Below are 25,573 nucleotides of genomic sequence, written 5' to 3'. Positions count from 1 at the left end.
GGGATCAGTGGAGTCCCAAGATAAAACACGATCTTCACATCAGCATCTGTTTTCTAATTAGGATTGCTTAGTGGCAATTTTTATCCGATAATTTAGTTAAATTTCATTCTTAAAGTATAAATATCCTCTAAAGGCACATGGGTGAAGTTAAATCAATAACAGCATTATTGTAAATTACTTCATAATTATATATTGATAAAGAGAATAAGGTTATATGATATCCATTTTCCATATCACCTCATACTTGAGACACCTCTGAACAGTTGCATTCTTTGGATTTTTTTAAACAAAGCTTTGTTTTGTTTAAAACCTATCTATCTCACTATTTTAAAGCAATGCAATTTTAAAATAAATTTCCTCCCTGTTTAAAATTTTTAGACCATGGAAACTCAGGCTACCTGACTCATATCTTGCCTCTCAAGTTTTCAGGGAATCTTACCTACAAGATTTTTCATGACTTCTAAAACGTCAGGGGGCCAACTGATGGCATGGTGGTTGAGGGCGTTGGTTTTCTGTGTGGCTGACCGTGGCTCTACTCCTGGATCTGGCAGTTTGCTTTCTCACTTTCCCTTTCCCTCTCTCTCTCTGTAGTCAAATTAAAAAATAAATAAATACATAATAGTCACAAATGGAAATTAATTAATAATTCTTAAAAAAAAAAAAGTTTCATTCTCTGATTTTATGCCTGGTTAGTGAGCAACAAGAGACTGTAAGATGGCATGCTATTTCAAGTCAGCCTGTTGTCCATCCGTTCTATGACCATGATTGGCCATCACCTTAGAGCCTTCCCTTTGTCTACTGCCCTCCATTCAACCTGTGGCCTCTTCCTCCCCGTGCTGCATATCATATACTTATTTATGCGGACAGTATGTCTAAGAACATTTAGGATTACCTGATTTAAACTATCCTGCCCCATTTTCAGTAAATTGGGATTTGAACTGCACTCAGCCAGGTGAGATTCAGCTTTATTAACAGCTAGGCTACAGGGCTGCCACTCCCTGCACTGGAAATTTTAACCATTACGTTTTCTTACCTCTCAGATGCACAGAAAAGGCTGGGTTGGTTGTTTTTCGTTTGTTTGTTTTATAATATGTTATTTGTAGAATCAGTTTAACACTTAAAGAAATAATTATTTTAAAAAATTGATCAAGCTCTTGAAAAATGTTGCATTAATTTAGATTGAACTGCAACAAATGCAAGAACATTTGCATTGGGAATGCATAAGAAAATGCAAAACAAATCTATATTGACCACATAGACTACTTTATGATGATAACATTTTGCAACATCTTATTATCTGTAATAAATACACCATTATGGATATCTCAGAGAATATTTCTAATACACTTAGTACATTCTATATTCTTCTTCTTCTTCTTTTTTTTGAGAGAGAGAGAGAGACAGAGATTTTTGCTATAGGGCATGTGTTCTTGCCAGACAGAGCAACAGAAAGACAGAAAGTGAGAAATCACTCTCCCCCTCCCTCGGAATGGCCACGCCCCAACCCCTTCTCCTCCATTCTCCTCTCGAGATCTTGGGCATACCCACACATGCACGTAGTGTGAGTTTTAAGTGGCCTGGTTGGGACTTGAACAATGGTCGATTACATGGGAGTCCAGCGATGTAACTACTACGCCATCTGCTGGTCCCAGTACATTCCATATTCTGTGAGGAGAGATACAGAATATATTTCAAAGAACAATGAAGACATGTTTCAAAAGTAAGGATCAATTAATTGATTATTAATTAATTAATTCACTTATTCCTATTTTTATCAACAAATATTTATGAAGTGTCTGTCTATGAACAAGGCATTGTTCTATCTGGGATTCTGTATATGAGCAAGACAGAGAGGGTGTCTCTCCCAACGGAGCCTATGAGTGAGAGAATGTGGTCAAAAAGAAAACCAAAAAGAAAAATGCAAAAAAAATCTCTTTTTTGAAGTGTACTTGTTTATTTCTTCATTGAGAGAGGGGTCAGAAGGAGAGGGCTGGAAAGAGATAGAGAAAGAGAGAGAGAAACAAAACCTCTAATAGGTCCCTAGAATGACTCTCCCCCCATGATTACATGGATGCATGCTTGACCTGAATACTCAGGGACTGAACCTAGGACCTCTTCAGCATGGGTCTAACACCTAACTCCCAAAACAACTATTTTTTAAAAGAATTATTTATTTAATTTTATTTATTCATTCACTTATTTTAATTTGATGAGAGAGAGTAAGTGAGTAAGAGAGCCACCAGGTCTAGGACTCGAATCCTGGTCGGCCATGTGGGAGTGTCCATTGCCTTAACCACCATGCAACCTGCTGTTTGAAAGATATTGGCCACAATTACAAAAATAACATTCAGTGAACATTTGCAATATTCCAAACACCATGCAATTTTTATTTCAGTTAATGAACTGATTAGGCAATTATCTGGATAAATCAAGCCAAAACATTTTTTTTTTCATGATAAACTACATGTGCCCAATAAGGTTGAGAGAAAGAGCCGAAAGAGACAGAGCGAGAGCAAGAGAGAGTTAAAGAAGCCCCTTATACAGGGCTTGGTGATGGTACAATCACTTTCCTCAAGTCCTCCAGGTGTGTGCAACTGGCATTTTTCAGGCCAACCAGGCCAGGGACTTGATCTGAGCTGGAGGGTGGCTTCAAGCTCCACAGTCCAGTGGACCAGTAGTCCTCGATCTTTTTTACTGATATCATAGGAGGCAGAGCTTAGGCAATAATTTGTGCAATGGCGAATGGCAATAAATACAGGTTAAGCTTCCTGTGCCTGCTCGCAGCTCACTGGTGCCGTGCGACCTGGCTCCTAGCAGTCCCCGGGCAGGTACTAGTATCGGTCCACGGCCTGGGAGTTCAGGTCCCTGGCAATAAGCTACTGACTGTACCACAGAGGTGGGCCACCAAAATTCTCTTTTAAACACTAGATTTATCTATTGTAAGTTTTATTTGTTTGTTTGTTTTGTTTGATAATTAGTCCTTATATATTCTTTACTGGTTCACAGAGCACAAACAGAAGTAGCTAGGATTTATTGAGTGCTTAATGTATGCTAAACTAGACTACAGTATGCTGCCTTACTAATGTAAGCTTCATAACATTAAGTCTTTCTTAAGAGCATTCACAATAATCATTTGAGACAGATGGGAGTACTATTTATTTTAAGAAGGTTAAGTAACCTACTGGAGGGCCCAACAAAAACATGGGCTATCTTTTCAGTTATCAACCTATATAAATATTTGTTGAATAATTAGTAAAATACATTTTGATCAAGTATGGGCCTATTTTTTGATTACATCCATTTTTTCTTGTAAGTATTTATTGATCATTCAGGAAAATATTAGGAAAAAAAGCCACACAGATGATAAATATAAAGTATTGACAATGCTATAATCTTAATATTTGATTTATATCTTTCCAGGATTGAGTCTATATAAGATTTTATATATATATATATATACAATGAAAAAATTATCATTGAATAGGTCGATTTACCTCCTGTTAGCATCTAGGACAGTTTCCCTGTATGACATCATGAAGAACTAACATATTCTCACATCCTATCTCTAAACAATCTAGAAGGTGCAAATGAAAAGCATATATAGCAGAAGTAAGAGATAAACATTTTTAATAACAGTGCATATTGGGCTAACAGGTAGAGTGGTGGTTAGGATGCTGGACTCTCACATGATAGACTGTGGTTAGAGTCCTACACCTGTCAGTTTGCTGCCTCCGTTTCCCTCTCTCTTTCAGTTTCTCTCTGGTCAGATTAAATAATCATAATAATCATAATAATAATAAATTAAATAGCCATTTTAAAAATAGTGTATATTATTCAACTTAATATGTGCTAGATAAAAGAATAAACAAGTGAGTTCAGTTGATTCTAGTAATGAAGTGGTCACCTTTGTTGCACCGGAAATGGACAACTAGTCTTCCCACCTTCTGTAAGTCACCTTGGTGAACGTGGGCAAATTTTTGATAATTGCTTCATTGGTAACAAAAGGCCTAGCATCTTCTATACTTAGTACATTGGATTTTCTAATATATATCAGTAAGATTTTTAAAGAATTATTTATTTAATTTTATTTATTATTATTATTATTATTCAGTTTGAGCAGAGAGAGACAGACAAAGAGAGGGAGGATGAGAAAGTAAGTCATCAGGTCCGGGATTCGAGCCATAGTCATTCGTGTGGGAGTCCAGCATCTTAACCACCATGCCATCTACTGGCCCCTGTATCAGCCAAATTTATAAAACTAGTTGTATACTCTCTACTCAGTATATACTTATTATGTAAATAAATTGAAACTATCATAGATGACTAGGTGCTCATGGATTGGTAATGAATGAGATATTTGTTAGGGCAGTATTATAGCTCCTCTAAAAGTATACATTCAGTAAGTAGAAATCTCTTAAGGCTCAGCATTTCTCTAATTGATAGCAAGAATTTAAAATATCAACTACTTAAGTTTATCTAGAGTGACTTTTTTTTCTTCATGATATTGCCTTGTTTATCCCTTTGATTTATTCTCATGTCCCACTTAAGCATGCTATATACACTTTAATGCCATCTTGTTTATGGTTACTAATAAAAGAAAATTCTTTGCAATGGGAGATTTGCTTTATTTAAATGCAAATTAAAACTATATTCTTTCAGTTACAGGCCAAGGATTATAAATGCATGCTGCTTAACAATTTCGGGCAAAAGTAAAACTGTTTTCCCTTCCTATAATTGAATGCAACTGATTTTGGTTTTGTAAAACGGTGCAACTAAATTGAGCTGTGACATTTATATTATTTTATATAGGTTTTATGTTGCTTTTTAAAAGGGAAGTTAACATTTGTATAAGAAATGGGAAACATTCAATTGAGAGACTAGCAAAAAATTAAATTGAAATTTTAGGAAACAAAGGAGTATCTTCAAAGCAGTCATCTTCTTGGACTATTCAATTACTATACCTGAACAAACATAATTTTTCTTCTGCCTTCTTTTTTTTCTGAGAGGTTTTTTCTATATGTTGCATGTGCTTGCCAAAAAGACAGAGAGACTGAAAGCAAGAAATCACCCCTTGAGGGGGATGGCCACAATGCAATCCCTTCTCCTCCATTCTCCTCTCGGGATTTTGGGCACACACGCACATGCGCCCGGTGTGAGTTTAAGCCACTGAGTCTGGGACTCTACCATGGTCAACTACATGGGAGTCCAGCCACATAGCCGTTACACCAACTGCTGGTCCCCTCTTCTGCCTTCTTTATTTTATCCAGAAAAGGGTTCGTAATTCAGGTCTTGAAAGGATATTCTAAGAAACAATGCAATCACTTACAAAATGGATTTAAGTTTTGGAGAAGAGAGGGAAGCTTGGACACTGTCTGGAAACAGACAGAGCCAGTTCTCAGCCTTTCTTTCTTTTTGGAAATTCACATTGGCATCATTCTATATCAAGAAAGGGATCAGGGACCTGAGGAGGCAAAAGAGTAGAACAAATAAATACCTATAGCTTGTCCAGAAGGAAACAAATTCTCCAAAAGAACTGGAGTTCTATGTATCTAAGCCGTGCAATTACAGAAAGCAAAATGGGCCAAGAATTAAATAAAAAAATGTCTGAAGTGTAATTTTTTTTCTTATTCCATTCTCATGATTCAAATGGCTTATGATATCCAGAGGAAGCGAATCATATTTCTGCTTTCTCACAGTTCCTACTGGGATGCTGATTATTCCTACCAAGCAAAGAACGATTTATTCCTGGGCACTTACATTCTTTCGCGTAGGGGAGAATACATTCTCCCCTTCAGTCACATCCTCGGAATGAACGCCATGACTGACTTTGGGGTCTGTAAGAAAATGTAGCTTGAGTATGAAACAGGAAATTCAGCAAGCACTCCCATGGTTTTTACTGTTTCTTATACTTAACGTGAAGCTTTTCGTTTTATTTTAATATTTCTTTTTATTGCCTGAGGGCATGTACATTCTCCAGAGACAGAGACAGAGAGAGAGAGAGAGAGAAAGCATTCTCAATGGGGCATGGGTACACCATAATCCCTTCTCTTCAATTTTTTCATTTTGTCAAGATCTTGGGCACATACACTCATGTGCCCAGTGTGTTTTACAAGCCACCGAGCTGGGATTCAGACTATGGCTGGTCATTTGGGATCTGGCTCTCTTAACCACTAGGCTATGGGGCGTGCCCAAAGCCTTCTGTTGTGGTTGTTATTTAATATGTAACAAAGGATAGTTATTGAACTGAATATATACTTTCTACCGGTGCAATGTGTATAAGATTATTTAAGGTTAAATATAAAAATGGGTGTAAAACTTGGAAGAATACACCCTCAGAATCAAATTTCACAGTAACTCGATATATAACGGTGTTCCCTAAACTTTATTCAACTTTAGATTCTGGTAAGAGGTCAATTTTATGTACAGTTGAGTTTTGTGATTAGATTAAAGAAATTGAGGTACTGATTACAAACAATTTATGAAAATGCTAAAAATGGAAACAGTCCATAAAATTTTAGTTTTTTACTTATTTACTTATTTATTTATTTTAGTTTTTCAATTGGCCTAACCCTTTCTCTAGTCAATAACTTTTTTTTTTCAAGTTTTTGCCATAGTGTTAATGTGCTTGCCAGAGAGAGACAGAGACAGTGAAAGGAAAGTTCAAAATCAACTCCCAGTGGGGGTGGTCATTCCACAATCCCTTCTCCTCCTGGGATTTTGAGCACCCATACACACATGCCCATCATGATTTTCAAGCTGTCATGTCTAGGACTCGAACCATAATTGGCCAGTGGGAATCTACTGCATTAACCACAATTTCACCTGTTGGACCCATCAAGAACTTTTCTTAATTTTTCTACTATATGTTTTTATGTAATACAAAGACAATGTCTAATCTAGCTGGCTTTTTTTTTTTTTTGGCATTCTCCACATAAAAATCTAGTTGAGAAATTTGAATTTTTAAAAATTTCTTGTTGTGAGACCAGCAGATGGCATAATGGCCTTCATAATAACCACATTAGCTAGCATAATCAGTTAATAAATGTTCCTATTCCAATAATTCTGAGAACAAATATCATGAATGAGAATAAGTAATTTCTTATGTTGGTTACTCTAATATTCAAAGGAATTTATACTGTATTTTTAATTTTGTTTTTATTTATTTACTTATTTAATGAGGGAATGAGAGAGACAGAGAAAGACAAATCCCCCAAAAGGTATGTGGTATCTCCGGCTACGATTCTCACTCCCAGCCTTCCAGCCAGCCGAGATCACAGACCCTTGGGTGTGCCTAGCATGTATGGTTCAACCCGAGAACCAAACTCTGAACTCCCATCTTCTGTTAGGCCTCAGGCATTGTTGAGTCTTATGTTAATCTCTGGACCATTGCAGCTGGGCCTATGCTTGTCTTTGAAACTTAATGCAATTATTATTAATTAAGAAATTAAAAAAAAATCGTTTGACAACTGAAGAAATCAAATGCCTAGTATTGGTCATTTAGGCAAAGGAAGAAAAAAATAACATTTATTAATGTTTGCTACATGCCAGGAATTTTGATAGGCACTTGATATGTGCTTTTCAATTTAATTCTTATTGCTACACTGTGAGTTAAATGTGGTATCTCCCATTTTCCTAAGAGTGAGAATAAAGACAGCCAGGTACAGTAGTGCACACCTGTAAGCTCAGCTCGTCGGGAGGCTGATGCTCCTTGTAGACCAGCCTAGGTGACATAGTGAGACCCTGTCTCTCAGGGAAGCAAAAAAGAGAGACACAGAGAGAGGGGAGAAAGAGAAAGAGAGATTAAACACCTTGTTCAATGTTCCTAAGTGACTGAGGCAGGACCGAAAACTAGATGTGACTTCAAAGCCTCTTGGGTTCTCCATGCAGGAAGTTGCCCGATGAACAGGCTACAATGATGTTGAATGTCACCTTACATGGATAATGTTAGTTTTAATTTTCACTTAAATGTGGTCGTTGTGTAATCCTTGGTAAGAGAATACAGAGAACCAAAAATATTACCCTGAATTAAATTGTGATGTTTGATTTTTGAATATATGAGTGACACATGCATCTTTGGCATGTTCTAATTAAGGAAATATTTCTGAGTAAGTTTCCCTTTGTTTTTTAACGTTGTGGACCAGTTGGTAATTCATAGGAGTTTACCTGTTGGGAAGCTGCTACTCTGCGTGTAACATGATGGTCTCTTGCCCTTATGTTCTCTATTGTTCCGCGTGACTGGGATTTCAGGTAGGGGGCACAAAGAACCATTCCCTCCACTAGATTAACCTTTGCAACTTTGGAAGAATGACTTTGAAACAGAAACCACCCTGAAGAGGGCGTGAGATCTGGGGCACAAGGACTTTTGTCCAACAGGTTATGTTAAAATGTTTTCTGTGAGTAGAACTGCCAAAGGAAAGCATGTGAGCACATGCATGCAATGCCATGTTTTCACTGAATCTTAGGCTGGTCTGTATCCAAATTGCTTCTCTTTAGAGTAGGCTATAAGCTACAAAAGATATAATAACTGTCTCTAAGACTCAGATGAGTTATGATAAAAGATTTGATTTAATCAGATTTTGATAAAACAGAAATGATCAGTCTCCTCAATACCATATCAATAGTTGTAAAAGAATAGATTTGCAACTAATGGATAGGTGCCCATTATTTTCTGGAAAAGGAAAAACAGTAATGATAACTCAAAAAGAACTAATTCAAGAACTTTCTCAGAAACAGTTAAAATGCAATTAACTTAAGAAGTTAGACTTTATCATACTAGCAGATTATCTTTGTGAAACATGGAAGCATAAAGGTGGCAATGGCAAAGAATATATTCATGATCCTTATTTTATTTTGAAGTTTAGAATGTCCTGGTTACTTCATATTCTGCTAAAATTGTAAAGCAAATACATGAAGTTATAAATAAGCACTATGACTGATATATATGATATTATATAAAACATAAGCATTACACATGTATGTATATCATTATATTTAATATAAAAGAACTTCAAAATGTCTTGGAAAATGTAATTAAAATATAATTTTATTTTAGTGCAAAACAATTTTGAAATCCATGCATAGTTTTTTTAAAATAAGAATGTTCATTAACTTAAAAATTTTTTAAAGACATATTTATTTATTTTTATTTTATTTGTTATTATTATTATTGTTATTATTGAAGTTTTACCAGAGAGAGACAGAAAGGGAAACTGAGAAAGCAAGCCATCAGGGACTCAAACTCTGGTCAGCTATGTGGGAGTCCAGTACCTTAACCACCACACAACCTGCTGGCCCCACGAATTTCTGTTACCTTTTAAAGACTTCCCCTTGTATATGATGTATATATACACATACATACACATGTATTTTTAGGTGGAACTTTAGTCACAATAATGTCTAATACCTTTGTATCACTGGCTAATTCCTGATTTTGTTATAAACAGCTGTTGAGGAAACATGAAGTATCCTGAACTAGAATAAATATGAGGTAGTTAATAGTAAAATATTAAAAAGCAAATAAAGGTCAGTCCCACAGCACAGGGGTTAAGCACTGTATATAGAGAGCTGGATATTATGTGGCTGACCGTGGTTTGAATCCCACTTTCGGTGCCTTGAAAACATTCTGGGTATATGTGTGTGCATGTCCAAAATCCTGATGGGATGGAATATTGGAGGAAGAAGAATCGAAGCATGACCATGCCCCATTGGGGGTATACTTTCTCTCTTTCTCTCTCTCAACCTCTCCCCACCCCCTTGAAAGCACATGTACCCTCTGGCAATTAAAAAAATAAATAAAAATCAGAAAACACTAGACAATAAGAGCTGCTATATATGTCATTAATATTTATGATATGCCTAATAAAGGTATTACGATAAACGTTGAATTAATCCAATATATAGTGAATAACTTCAAAATATGTTCTGTGAGATTTATTCTATTAAGACATTTGTAAATTAGTTTAATAGAATGTATACATTTCTAATTTTACCAAGAATGTAGTTTTCAATGATCTATTTATAAAAATTATTTGGGATGTTATTTATTTCAAATAGAAATATGGAATTATACATGCCTTCGTTTCTTTTTAATTATTTCAAAGGAAAGCAGGGAAAGAATGCAGCAGAAATGTGGGTATTTGTATGGCTTACTTAAGCATTATAGTATTGCAAATCCTTTTTCCACGATTTTCTCAAATTTTCGCAGTTACAGAATTGTTTTTGATACTGACACAGAAATGATTAAAAGAGTGGAAAAGAGGATCAATAGGAAAAGATTAAAGGGACTGTCATTTTTCAGCCTAAGGAAGAGAGAGAAGGCTGGGACTTGAAATATATGTGGTTTTAAACATCGGATGGTGATTAGTTGCTATTAATTCATGTCAGCAAAGGAGGAGAGAAGAATATGTAAAACTGTATCAGGAAAAATTTAGATTAGACATCAAGAAAATATCTGACAATGAAAATGAAGAACCAAGGAGTGTTATTTGTTTTGGGAAATCAACAAATATTTTCCCATTTGAGTACATAATTTCCTCACTAAAATGCATGGTCATCCCATACAAAAATGTTTTTCTAAAAATCTTTGTAAAACACTTGTTTATTATCCAAAACTTAAAAATATATATAATGCAAAAAAATTGCCTTTAATATCATCCCTCTAAAAATTTATATTTGCATTTATACTTTATTATTCCTTCCAATCGTCTGTCAGCATATGTTTCTATGTTCGTGTGTGTTTTTAACAAGACAAAATATCATAAAAACTAAAATACAGAAATACAAACAAACTAAATTTTAAAAATGAATATAAATAATTTTCATCGTGGTACGTATTACCTTTTATACTTAACATTATGTGGCAGAAAATTTCTCTCATTATCTAATTTTTTTGAAAAAACTACAATATTATTATTATGGTTCTATGCCAGGATTTAGCCAATTGATTCTTGTGGGTTCAGATGATTCCATTTTGTATTCATTAAAATGAATATTCCTGGATGTCCACTTGCATATGTTTTGAACATATGAGGAGGCTTCAAAAAGTTTATAGAAAAATAGAATAAAGTATATGGGTGAAAAAGTTTTTGAAATCTACATATGGCTTTTTCATAACACACATTTTTCAATAAAATTTCTAATGAGCCTATGTAGTTCTGATTATTTCCTTAACCTGCATTTCTACAGAGAATTACTTGATCAGAGTATGAGTAATTCTGAGGCTTTTCAGAAGTCTTGACTAATTTATTCTTCAGGAAAGATCTTATCTTGTCCACCTCAGCAATTTAAGTAACTAGCAACTAAGGATGGAAATAATTGTGTTTTCTTATAGTTAGTCCTCCTACTGAGAAGCATGAGAGATTTTAAGAGTTTTTCTTTGGAATTTTTTTCCCACTTGTAAAAAGAACCAAAGGACCTTAAAACCTGGCATCAACTGAGGCTTACTAAACCGTATCAAGAAGATCGTGTCATTCTTAAGAAAAGCATGTTTCAAATAAAAAGGAAATGTCAGCCCTGAGCGTTTTTTATTAACCATCTCCCCATCCGACTTCAAGTCAGCTTGGGCCGACCACTTCCTCTCTCTAGTTTATTTGTATTAGAAATAAGTGGATTCATTAACTGTGCCACTTGGTGGTCAGGCCAGGCTGCCAGTGTCCAATAACAGGTAATCGTTGTATTTTTCATGGGGTGACTGATGTTTACTTTGTCGATGGCCCCGGGAGCCAGTGTAATCTGAGATAGGTCTTTGTTTACTTCTTGTTTTACTGATATGCTGACCCATTTGAAACTAGCGAGAAAGAAAAATAAACACTCTGGAATATGGTACCTGCAGTCACTCTTCCTTTAGTAGTTTTTTGGGAATCTCTTCAAAGGCTTTTGTTAACCTATTCTTTTCCCAAGTAAAAACTATTATCTATTTTTTCCCTCTTCTAATTCAACCAAAGCAATCAACATCATGCCAAATAAAAGAGCAAACTAAAATAGAAAAGACTAGACTTGTGAGGTAAAGACAGTTTTCAGCTGGTGTGGAAGTATGTGTGCAACTCAAGTGTTTTGTGTGGTTATTTGCTAAGGACAAATGTTATTAAAAATAACTGGATAAAATAATGCTGAGTCTATCTACAACAATTAAACATATTTTTAAGAAGGCAGAGGTAGGTTTTTGTACACTGACTTTTTGTTCCATTCTTTTGGATGTGTTGAATTAATTTAGTGAGGAATAAATAAAAAATGAGAGAAGTATTTTTAAATAACCACTAGTAACATATTTAATGGAAATTTATTATTGTGCCACAAACTTTATTCAGCTATTTTTTATATTATCTTACTAATACAGCAAATATTTTATTTTATAGGGCGAAAATCGTGAGACGTAGAAAGTTTAAGTAACTTCTCAAAGCTAGTGATTGGTGAGTATCAGACATAATCCCTCACCTACCTGAATCTGAAGTCTGTGTCCTTAGCCAATACACTCACTATATGACTCTAGTTTATAAGACCAAATATCCACAGAACTGATATAAACTGAAAATACTGGAATCAGTATATTCAAATGAGTGTTTGTCCATTCAGTCAAACTAGAAGTATGTCAATTATCTTCATATATCTATCACCTAGCGCAGAGTTGACTAGATACTAGATTTGCTTCATTGCACTGAACAGCCCCTGGAAAACCCTAGTTTGCCTCTATTCAAGTCACTTTTACTATTCCAATCTTGGAATTATCTTCAATAATTTGCAATTTGAGTCACTGAGTAAATGAACTTCATTTTTTATTAGTCCTACCTTTAAAATTATGTATGTATTCATAGTGTTTTTAATCTATATAATTATATGAGGGGAGTCTTCAAAAATGCACAGAAAATATATATTATGAAAAATGTATGTATGGTTTTCAAAATTGTTTTGCACCAAAATACACTTGTACTTTAATTCCATTTTTGCAAATGCTTTTTGATATCCCCTTGTATGTATAAATACACATCTTTATATAAGCATACATATATAAATACATGTAGTTGCACTTGACTACTAAAAAGTAGTTCCTGTGTCTGCTACATGTGTGCTTTCAAAAATTATAGTTATTCTCAAAGAATTATCATCATGTTGCAGGGTGAATTTTTTTTTAAAGAATTATTTTATTTATTTATTTATTTATATTTTTTAATTTGACCAGAGAGATCGAGCAAGAGAGAGACAGAGAAAGAAAGTGAGAAAGCAAGCCACCAGGTCCAGGACTCAAACCATGGTCGGCCATGTGGGAGTCCAGCATCTTAACCACCATGCCACTTGTTGGCCCCCACAGGGTGGATTTTTGAAAGGAGTTTCAACATAATGTAAAGAATTACATGATTAGAAAAAATAATAGCCTTTCAGCAACTACTTTTAGGAACTATTTTTCAGTTATGTATGAGTAGTAATAAATTAACACATCACTCAAAGACATAGTGTGTTCAGAAGACTAACAATTATATCCCAGTACAAGACTTATTCTAAAAGATCTACTCCAGGACTGGCCTCAGAACATAGTGGTTAAATCTTCTTCAGAGAGAGCCAGATCCCACACAATTGATTGCAACTTGAATCCAGGCCCTGGTGGCTTGGAAAATACACTAGGTGCATATGTGCACACGTCCTAGATCCTGACAGGGTGGAAGAATGGAAGAAAAAGGATCATGGCATGACCATGCCCCTTTGGAGTTGGGGAGCTTTCTCTCTTTCCTTCTTTCCCTCTGGTGAAGGCTCATGACCTCAGACATATGCACACAGACGTGCACACAAAGAACTAGCTGATAAGAGAGAAAAATAAGAGGTGCCCTGGTGGTCCCCCTCCTGGGTCTGCAGCCTCCTCAGTGTGGTGATTGCCACATCTTTCCCTTCTGGTTTCTTTCTTTCAGTCAGTTTGGCAGCTACCCCAACAACAGCCTGAGGAGTCAATCTATACTTCATAGAGAGACACTTGGAACAAAAGAAGGTTTTTAAGAGCATTTTTTAAAATAAATGAAATAAAGATGTTGCTAAAAGCTATCTTCTTAGATTCACAAGGCTGACAGAAAAACAAAGTTCCAACTCAAAACCAACATGAACTCGCCAAATGGCTCTCTCTTGTCATGGAAAGCAGTGAGACTGGCCTGCAATTCAGCAGTGCTCACACAACTGGCTCTGTTAAAAGTTGGGCCAGATCTACAATCCAGATAAGAACCTGGGTTCTTGGGAGAAAGATCCCTTTTAACCATCGCATTCATTTTCCAGGAACACAATCCAAAATAGCAGAATAGTTCTTGGTGGTTATACTTAGCTGAAGAAACTCAGGATCGGGGAGCATTAGCATAGAACATAACCCAAACAGAAATAAAGGGTCACCCAGGCTGGACTACAAGAATAGATAGGGTTTATTCATGGATATTCATGAAGAGCTTTAATGAGAAAGATCTTTATGATGGTATCAGAATAGTGTTTGTATGAGTCTGATGTTAATTCTGCCTCACTAATATAATAGAAAACCCAGAGGTAGGTGTGACAAAGGAAATTATCACTGCGTCTTGTTCAGTGTTAATTTTACTTTTTGAATTGACTTTTGCTCATCCTCTTCTTTGCACTTTAAATTGTTCTTTTCTTATGTCAGCATGCATTAAGATCAGAACTGGTTTATATACTCGACACTATAGAAACACTCTTTATGGTCCAGAAGCCTTTCAAAGATGTATGGTTGGGATGGAGCTTGAGGAAAAAAAAAAAAGAAAAGAAAAGAAAAATAAATAAAAAGCATGCATAGAGTGAGTGCCTGCTCTTGTATCAGGCATGGTATGAGGGCTTTATATCCATGAACGCTCCTGATCCATATACCACCTTTTGCGGTAGGTACTTTAATTGTCACCATTTTATACATATGTTAGGTCATTGATAAAGTCATGATGGATTTTTGTAGAGAACAACACATTATGACTTTTCTAACAAGCCAATAGAACCTCAGATAATTAACTAATCCGAGGTTAGATAAATAGTAAATGGCAGAGCTGGACTTCTAACCTCTGGAGGGTGGGAAAACTCTTCCACCCCAGTTTACCTTCTCAAATATGTATTGAGTAATAGATCATCTAGGAAGGGATCCTCCATCTTTCTGCAGTAGAGGATGCCAAAGGCTGATCTGACCATAGAGGCTCTCACTACTTAATCATCTGATACAGAAAAGCACAAGGGTCCTGTGGCCTAGGGAAGCCTGGCTCAATGGAGGACTGGGAAGCTGGGAAGTATGGACAAAAACAGCAAAGGGCTACCAGGTGACATGGTGGTGAAGGTGCTGGACTCCCACATGGCTGATTGTGGTTCAAGTCCCAAAACTGGTGGCTTACTTTCTCACTTTCCTTTTCTCTCTTTCTCTCTCTTTCTAGTCAAATTAAAATAATAAGAAATAAAATTAAATGAATAATTCTTTAAATAAAAACAAAAACAGTGAAGTGAAGGTGACATGAGAGAGAGGCCAACCAGGGAGAGACTACAGGCCAACTCTAGATTTTAGTCTTTATCCTTGGAGCATTGGGAGCCAATAAAGCATTCAGCCAATTCACATTTTAAAGTTCATTTTGGAAGTAATTAGAAAACTAGTCTGATGTAGAGAGGGATGAGTGGATGCCAGAGGAAACTTGAGGTGGGTTCAGTAGCCTGGGGAGAAATAAGGGGCCTTAGATGTATGGTTGGTGATGTGAGTATATGACCAAGCTCAAGCAGTCTGCTTCCTCCTCAGGCCCATGCTTGGAAACAAACAGGCCTGGTTGTGGTTGAGTAGATGCCCTGAATATAATGCTTTGGCTTATGGACAATTTTTTCTATTCCAATTTTTTAATGCAAAATTATAATTATTTTAAATGAAATTCATGGCTATCTTTCTTAAGCATGCTTTAGACCATTTAAAATTTATAAGAAAGGAACATAAGAAAAATCATATATTAAATCTGGCATCATAACCTCTAAGACTAACAAAATTAAGGAGAATTTGTTCTCTTGGATCTTTTCTTCTGTAGTTGCAAAAAATAAAATCTTCTGAAACAAAAATGAAAAAGTTAAACAAACAGAAAATCATTATGCTGTTTGCTTTTCTTGAGTTCAACCTGACATATGACTTCAATATTTTCACAAGGATTAGGATCATTTTCTCTATAAATCTGCATTGCATCATTAGCTTTCAGGTAGTTGAAAAGCTCCAGTATTATATTAAATAGTTTGGACTTAATAAATTTCCTGTTTGTATTTCATTTAGTAGTTTCATAATATCTACACAAAGATTTCCAATTATATGCCCAATTTTAAAATAGCAAAAATACTAGCTTGTCTAAACTTTATGTATCTAAAACATACAGCTTGATTATAAATTATGAGACATTAAAGTGTGGGTTTCACTTACTACTTAATACTGAATAGCCTTCGTCCATGTTCTGACCTAACAGCCTACCAGATTTCACTTCAAGTATACTTAAACACTTGTTGAAAGCAAGTTTATTGAGGTTTCCATTAGGAATGACTGCTACTGGAAAATATAATTTATTGGACTGTCTGTTCTAGAAATAAAGCAAGCCAGATTGATCCAGGATTCAAAAGAGCATTGTATTCTTGATAAGCCAGTAAAATAGTTCTAAATGTGTTTATATTTATACCTCCAATGAGTATTGTTGGAAAGCTCAAAGCTCTGTGATTTTTCTACACAACCATTTAAGTGCAGGTTTACTAAAGATGTATTTTTCTAAGGCATCTTTTGTTTATAAAAGATATAAAAATGTCCAACACACTGACTAACTGAAATGATTGAATTTGTGAAACTAGAAGTCACCCAAGTGAGAGCCCTGGAAAAAAGAAACAAAAGCAGAGGGTTTATAGTCTCAAACCCTAGACACAACTTTGGAAGAACTGCTGTCTGTCCTTTTCTTTGTCAGCAGAATTCTCTAAAAGCCACATGCTTATTTTTGATCACTAGGGAATTTACTGCCACAAACTGTTTGGGCAAAGTTACTTCAGTGACGGATTATTATTAATTACCCTCCTGAAAGAATCTAAAGTCAGACAGAACTCTTCATTTCAAAATGAACCTATCAGCCTTGGCCCTTTGAACAGGACCATCTGATGTTGGCTCTTGTTTGTACTCACAGGTGATGCCATAGAACCTCATAGATTCAGGGCCTTCATGGGCTGTCCATGGGACCCTGGTTAGGTGGAAACGTTTTTCCTACCTAAGGGACATTTGCACAGAAGCTTTGCTAAAAGTATCGTGAATCTACCATTAATTGTACAAACAGCAACATGTTTTGTGAATTCAAGATGGTTTTATTCAAGATAATGCAAGTCAGTGAGCATAAACTAGGATTATCCTGAGAAAGCTAGAAAGTATAGCCAAGGACCAAGAAACAACTCAGAAAATTCTATAAATATCCCAAGACAGAAAAAAGAAAAGACCAAATACTAAGTTTTAAATATATTACTCTAAAACACTCCTTTGATCTTCATTTAGAATCTGTTTCTCCAGCTAGCTCCATGACCTGGTGGGTAAGGCCGTCAGATTTCACATAGTCCGCTCAGGAGTTTGAGTCCTGGACTTAGTGGCTTGAGAAATAGGCCAGATATGTGAGCATACCCAAAATCCCAAAAGGAAGGAAAAGTGGGGGAGAAGGGGTTGGAGGAGAGGAGTTGCAGTATGATCATTTCCTGTGAGGTAGTGCTTTCTCTTCTTTCCCTCCCTCCTTCTCTCTCTCTCTCTCTCTCTCTCTCTCTCTCTGTCTCTCTGTCTCTGTGTTTCTGTTGAGTGCACACTACCTCTAGTGGAAAAAATAAAAATTAAAAAAGAAATCTGTGGGACCAGCAGGTGGTGTGGTGGTTAGGGTGCTGGACTCCCATGTGGTTTGAATCCCAGACCTGGTCGCTTGCTTCATTATTGTTTCTTTCTCTTTCTCTTCTCTTTCTGGTGAGAATATGTGTCCTACAGCAAATCAAAAATAAATAAATAAATAAATAAATAAATAAATAAATAAATAAATAAATAAAATAATCATTTTATTTTTAAAAGAAGAAATCTGCTTTCTTTATTTTTTAGATGCAACTTGAAGAAACTTTCCCTTGGCTTTACCTGTTGTCTAGGGCCTGTCTGCTATGAAGTTGGAGATTCGAAGAACAGGAGGCTTCTTTAGTAAGTAGTGGCTAATAACTGTGAGGAAGCATGAACAGAAAAACAATTACCTCAACAACAACAACAACAACAAAAGCACAGGTTGTAAGAAAAGAAAACCAAAATTTAGAAATTGTGGTTTATTTCACAAGTGAGTTTAGTAAGCTTCAAAAACATCACCTATGGGGGCTGTTTGGACTGTATTATCCTAGAGTAGCAGTTCCCTTTCCGGCCTTTATATCCAAACGTTCCCATCTGAATGAACTTTCATTTTCTCTTAGAACAATTTAAATGAATTCACTCATGTTTACTGAGGTCTTAACACTGCTCTCGGAGATGTGTAACTTTTCAGATTTCCTCCGCATTTTTCCTTTGGTTTCAGAAGTCACTAGAGAAGAATAATTAGATCCATCTACTTTATTTCATTTTATTTTATTTTCACCTTCTCAGAGTGCATCTGACCTCATTGGATATAGATAGAAGACAGAGAGAGAGAGAGAGTGGAAAGCATCCTCCATAGGGCATGGTCACAGCAGTCCCTTCTCCAATGCGTCTTTCCAGATACCAGATAAGCTGTGGACTAGCCCAGAGTTTCTATGCTTAGGAAACCCGTTAAAAACCATAGGGGCAGCTGTGATGCTGATCCACCTGGGGCAGCCCCAGTTCCCACCCCCAGGTCTTCCTGTACATGGTTGCCATGCGTGTATCCATGAACACGACTGGCTGAGGTTGGGGCAGATTGCAGCATAAAGACTGTGTTGGGGGATGCCTGTTTTTTCCGCTGTCTCTCTCATGGAAAAATTAAATAGATAAATTTTTTTTTTTTTTGAGATTTTTGCTATAGGGTGTGTGTGCTCACTAGAGAGACAGAGAGACAGAAAGTGAGAAATCGCCCCCTATGGGGATGGTCAAGCTGCAATCCCTTCTCCTCTCAGGATTTCTGGGCACATACACACAAGCCCAGCATGAGTTTGAAGCCACCAGGTCTGGGACTCAAATCATGATCAACTATGTGGGAGTCCAGCGATGTAACCATTACATCATCTGCTGGTCCTTAAACTTTGTTTCTTTAAGAGACTGCTTAGTCAGGTTGGCTCCATAGCTCAGTAATTAAGTACTATATACAGAAAGCCAGATTGCCTGTGGCCAACCGTGGTTTGAGTCCTGAATGTGGAGGTTTGGAAAAACACCCTGGGAGCATATGTGCATATGACCCAAATCCTGATGAGCTGGAGAAATGAAGGAGAAAGGATGACAGCATAACCATGCCTCATTGGGGAGTGCTTTTTCTCTCAAGCACAGGTACTCTCTGGCAATAAACCAAAAAAGAAGAAGAAGAAGGAATAACTAAAAGGCTGTAAATGAGTTTGAGGCTCTTCGTCATTAGGAATGGAGAGAAAGAGACACACACTATGTAGTCTTAGCAGAATTCCTAAAAGGCTGTAAATGAGTTTGTGAGACTCTTCGTCATTAGGAATGGAGAGAAAGAGATGGAGACACACACTATGTAGTCTTAGCAGAATTCCAGCATGAGAGAATTAATGTTATGTACCAATTCCTCTGTACAGATTTCCATGTTGGTATCCAAGAATTATGTCACATCTGGTGTTGGAGTAAAAGGAGGACTTTTTTTTAATAAGTAAGAAAAGGGAGGTACTAAGAAGGGTGTGGTAGAAGCAGAACTCTTTAAGAATCATTTTGTTTTGTTTGTGATGAGTCTAAGGAAAACACTAAGTATCAGGGGATTATAAAAAGTTCATGAAAAAAATTAATTACAGTCCACATTTATTTTGGTCTGAACCAATTTCAAAATTCATACATAGTTTTTCATCATATATATTTTCCATTAAGTTTTTGAAGATCCCTAATACAGTCTATGAATAAGGTGGACTGGGATCGGCAGGTGGCATGATGGTTAGAGGCTCTGGATTCCCACATGGCTGACTACAGTTCGAGTCCTCGACCTGGAGGCTTGTTTTCTCACTTTCCGTTTCTCTCTCTTTCTCTGTCTCTCTCTGGTAAAATTAAAAATAATAATAATAATAGGAACAAATGGAATTAAATAAATAAATATTCTTTAAAAAAAGAAAAGCGGTGGCAGATTGAGGTAAGTGTTAGAGATATTGTCAGGGTGAGCTCCAGCATGGGGCTACCAGAGCCTGAAACAATTTGAGAATGAAATACTCAGCTGTGACCAGTAAATTAAAGTTCTCCAAAATATCTCAAAGGTCAAAGTTACTCTTTGTATCAGGACCAAGAAATTGGGAACAAGAATCCAAAATGCCAAATAATAAATTTGATAAATTTCCAGACACTGAAAAAGAATCCTTTAAAAGGTATTTTATTTTGAGAAATCAAAACCAATCACAAGTATCTTCTTGAAATGATAATAAAAGTGTAGGTAAACAAAAATGTGTTTCACTGGACCGGCAAATGGCATGGTGGCTAAAGAGCGGGATTCTCAGATGACCAACTGCAGTTTGAGTCCCAGACCTGGCAGCTTGAGAAATCACATTGGGAGTATGTGTGTGCATGCCCAAAGTCCCAAAAGGAGAATGGAAGAGAAGACATTGTGGCATGACCATACCCCCTACGGGGTGATTTCTCACTTTCCCTCTTTCTGTCTCTGTCTCTGGTGAGCACACACATGCTATGGCAAAAACAAATAAACAAAAGAACCAAAAAAATGAATTTCACTAATTTAATAAATGTATCACTGATAGCATTTCCTGTTTTTATTTTGATAAGCATACGTGTTTAAGAAAATTTCATGCGTAAGTCTTCCAATTGTTTCTATATTTTTAAATTTATTTTCTCTTCCTTAATTTTCCAAAACTTTAACACATTGTGGTATGTATCTTTAGTTTTGGCTCTACTTGTTTTTCTTTTCTTTTTTAAAAATATTTTTAGAGAGATTTTTGCTATAGGGCATGCACACTCGCTGGAGCTGTAGAGAGATACAGAGAGACAGAAAGCGGGGTGGGGGGTGACCACACCACGGCCCTCTTCCTTCACTCTCCTCTTGAGATTTTGGGGCAAGCAAGCACATATTCCTGGCTTGTGTTTTAAGCTGCCGGGTCCAGGGTTCAAACTGCGGTTGACTACGTGGGAGTCCAGCAACATAACCATTACACCATCTGCTGGTCCCACCCTTTTCTTTTTTTTTTTTTTTTTTTGAGATATAAAAAACAGGGAACACTTCACGAATTTGCATGTCAACCTTGTGCAGGGGCCATGCTTATCTTTTTTGCATATGTTCTGTGACATGGTTGATTTGCTATGGGTCACAGAAGGAATCATTCTAAATTGACTTGTATTTTGAGAGAATACCCTCCTGCTCTTGCTTACATGACTGGATACCGAAACCTGGGTGCAATGTATTTTGTCTTCTGTTAGAACTATCCATGATGCCATAGACTTGGGATGCTAATGAGAATTTATGGAATCGCGATATTTACTGTTTAAACACAATTAGTCAAATTAATCTGTTTGGTCCATACATTGGTTTACTGGGCTGCTTTAACAAAACCCCACAACCTGAGGGTCTTTAATAAAAGAAATTTATTTTCTCCTAGTTCTAGATGCTAAATGTCCAAGATCGAGGTTGGTTTCTCTGGAGGTCTCTCTCCTTAGTTCGGAGGTGGCCATCTTCTCCTCCATCCTCACATGTTCCTTCCTCTGGGTCTATGTCCTAATCTCCTCTTTTAATAAGGATATAAGTGATATTGAATTAGGTCCTTCCCATTTGAATGAGTTCATTTCATCTAATTACTTCTTTCAACACTCCAAATGTAGTTACTTTCTGAGCTACTGGGCTTAGGACTTTAACATACACAAATTCGGGGAACACGATTCAACCCATAATATTCTACGTAGAATGCTTGCAATTTTAACCTCACCGCTAGTGTCAAATTTGGTGTTACTTGATAGACTATCCCTCAGACTTTTGGAAAGTTCGATATTCTTACACTATTTTACCAAATATCCCTTCCCCAAACCAACTTTGGGGAAAGAACTACAAGTGAATGCCTTTCTTTCATGACATGCTACCAGGAACAGAACTACCAATGACAAATCCTGACAGCACTTGAGGTTAGGACAGTGGTGGCATGCGTGCACAGCATGTTAGCATCGATGACAACCACTTAACACATAATCTATACCTTCCGTTGTAGGGCCCTGAGCTGTGCACACCGGGAGCACCGAGTCCTGGGGTCCCCGTTGCATTATTTACCTCTGCTTTGAGCTGTTAAGTCTACTAAAGCCATTTAGTAAATTATCAGTTTTCTTATTGGCCCTAAATCGTGCCTAATTAAAAATCTGACCTCCAGAAGCTAGTCCTCCTTCTAAAGAGACAGAACATAAACAGGAAAAATCAACTAATTGCTACAAAAACTGCTTTTGTGGCATTGTAATTGGACCTCAGTGAAACAAATGAACCCACTGGGGATTCCTTAATGAATGTTTAACTGCAAACGGTAGTCGGGCACTTAAGCAGCTATGCTGATGGTCCCTAATGAAATCAAATAAAATCAAATAAAAGAATCTGGCATTTTTACTAACCAGATTTCTTGGCACTCTGACATGAAGGATAATACATTTCCGATTAAATAAATACAGGAAAAGTTATAAATGGAATGGTGAAAACTTAGTTGAAACTGCTCAGATTACGCTTAGAAAAATACAACTCATCAAAAAAAGAAAAAAAAACACCCTCAAGAACATGACACATGCTGTTTAATTTCACACATGGATCTCTCTGTCATGAAAGGCACATGAGGAAAATGCTGAACTTGATTTGGACCATGTTTTCATTGACACGGAAAGTACAATTTCTTTGTCGTGCTTTTCTTTTAAAAATGTTTTCAGTTCACGAAATCTTTTCAATTGGCCTTGCAGTTGACAATTTTATCATTGTGCTTCCTGGGGGAGTCAATGGCTTTCTCATTTCTTTCCCCATCTAATGGATGATAAATAGATTCCTTTTACAATTCATTTTACAATTTCTTATTTATATTTAATTGCTGTACATCTTTATGGGGTACAATATGGATTTTTCAAAGCATGCATGCAGTGTGTAATCATTGTTCTCAACAAACCACACCATGTTATAATGCATATCTTAAATTTTTTACTCTACTGGTTTTTCTTTTCTTTTTTCTTTTTTTTTTTTTTTTTTTTTTTTTTGGAGTGTTTTTTGCTTTAGGGGGTGGTCGCCAGACAGACAGAGAGAGATACAGAGACAGAAAGTGAGAAATCACCCCCCCAGGGGGATGGTCACATCACAATCCCTTCTCTTCCTCTCAGGATCTTGGGCACGCACGCACATGTGCCTGGCGTGAGTTCCAAGTCACTGGGTCCGGGACGTGAACTGTGGTTGACTACGTGGGAGTCCAGTGACATAACCATTATGCTAACTGCTGGTTCTCTTTTCTTTTTTCTTTTTGAAATACAAAAAGCATGGAACAGTTCATAAATTTGTGTGTCATCCTTGAGCAGGGGCCATGCTTATCTTCTCTGTATCTTATCAGTTTTCGTACACATGATGCTGAAATGAAAACAATGGTAAATCAATCGTAATGACAATGAGAGAGCACTCTGATTTTCTTCCTGATTATATCAATCTTAAAGGAAACCTTAATGTGGTATTATCATTATAAATCATTTAATGCTGTATACCTACCAGTGATGACTGAGTCTGCTAATACTAATATTTGTGAGTTTCTCTCCTCCCATGGCATCCCGCTAGTGTTACTGAACCAAACGAGGTGCAGACTAGGGTCAGAATTTGGCTTTTCAAATGGTGAGTGGCTGGTCCTGGCCCATTACTGTCTTCAATTTCATAACATTAGTTGCAGCCTTCTGTGCTTCTAAGTAGATGTCATATGATAACTTCTGGCAAATAGAATGTGGGCAGAAATGACATCAGCAACTTCTTTTTCTATTTATTTATTTATTTTAGAGATTTTTGCTATAGGGCACATGTGCTCGCTGGAGAGACAGAGACAGAGAGACAGAAAGCGAGACATCACCCACTGTGGGGATGGCCAAGCTGCAATTCCTTTTCCTTCATTCTCCTCTTCATATCTTTGGGCACACACACACACACACGGACCTGGTATAAGTTTCAAGGTGCTCGGTCTGGGACTCGAACCATAGTCAGCCATGTGGGAGTCTAGAACCTCAACTACCGAGCCTCCTACTAGCCCCCATCAGCTACTGTAAGACTGTTCCATAATGCATCCCTCAAATCCACTATGTGGTCTTTATCTTTGGCTACTTGTTTGGTGGATGAATTTGGAAGACTATAGAAGTGTAGCAATTTATAACAGTAAAAACATGAAGCCTCAGAATTGTGGCCACCAAATCCTCAACAGCATTAACCAGGAACTTAGTAAGGCAAATTCCTGGGTCCCATTCCATACTTGCTGGATCAGATAAGCCTTCTAGATGACTCAAATGAATATTAATATTTGAGTACCTGTGCCCATGAAAATAGCTGCTAGTTGGAAGGAACTAGGTCCCTGAATGAATATATAGAGGAGGAACCAGCCTCCTAGTAATCAAATCACAGCATGAGCAAGAAATAACCTTCCATTATGTAAAATGCTGAATGTTTAGGTTGGAAGTTACCATGCTTCTTCGCCATGAATACACCAGTAAACAAACTTTTCACCTAAATCATTTTAATTCTGATTGGTAAGTATTTTTTTAATATTTGTGTTATAACAATGAGAAAACTGACACCCAAGTGAAATAATTTCACCAAAATACATCATGATTCTGTATGAGAGCAGGAAGTGACTCCACTCATATACACAGTATATAGTCAGTGTCCTCGCGGAAGATTTACCATTGTATTTTTACCATAACACCTCATATTTTTAAAAAGTATTTTCTACTAGAGGGTGCGTGTGCTCACAAAGAGAGAGCAGAAAGAGAGGGAAAGTGAGAAAGTACTTTCAACAATTTCCTCTCTTCCATCTCTTCCTTCTTTCAGGATCTAGGGCATTTACCTACACATGCCTACTGTGTTTTTCAAGTGACTGGGTCTGGGACATAGACTGTGCAGTCAGCCATGTTGGATCCAGCTTCCTTAACCACTGACTGTCTCTCTTTTTTAAAAAAATTTATAAGTAACATTTTTTCCATTTATCTCATTAAGTATGTATAGTCAGGAAGCCATCTATATTTAACTTCAGAAATTTTTACATCATTCATTATTTCTACTCTTCCATTAATTAATGAAGATGTGCCAGGAGGCCAACAGATGTAATATTCTATTTGTGTACCAATGTCTAAGTTATTTTCATTTTCCATTTAAAATCTTAAAATTGTTGGGGATGGCAGGTGGTGCATGGTTAAGGCACTGGAGTCCCATATGGCTGACTATAGCTCAAGCCCTGGACTGGGTGGCTTTCTTTG

At 36.6% G+C, this 25,573-nt stretch overlaps 1 non-coding gene and 1 pseudogene across 1 annotated transcript; both read right to left on the bottom strand.

The window, feature by feature from the left end:
• Window positions 1-21,332: 21,332 nt before the first annotated feature.
• On the bottom strand, window positions 21,333-21,430 carry LOC114009309 (uncharacterized; annotated as a pseudogene).
• A 2,172-nt stretch (window positions 21,431-23,602) lies between these two features.
• Window positions 23,603-23,706, bottom strand: LOC114009308 (U6 spliceosomal RNA). The gene has a single exon (XR_003550753.1). It is a non-coding gene; the product is annotated as a U6 spliceosomal RNA (small nuclear RNA).
• Between the last annotated feature and the right edge of the window lie 1,867 nt (window positions 23,707-25,573).

Source organism: Tupaia chinensis, unplaced genomic scaffold (assembly GCF_000334495.1).
Source record: "Tupaia chinensis unplaced genomic scaffold, TupChi_1.0 Scaffold000048_1, whole genome shotgun sequence".
Taxonomy (NCBI): domain Eukaryota; kingdom Metazoa; phylum Chordata; class Mammalia; order Scandentia; family Tupaiidae; genus Tupaia; species Tupaia belangeri.
This window is presented reverse-complemented; position numbering and strand designations above follow the sequence as displayed.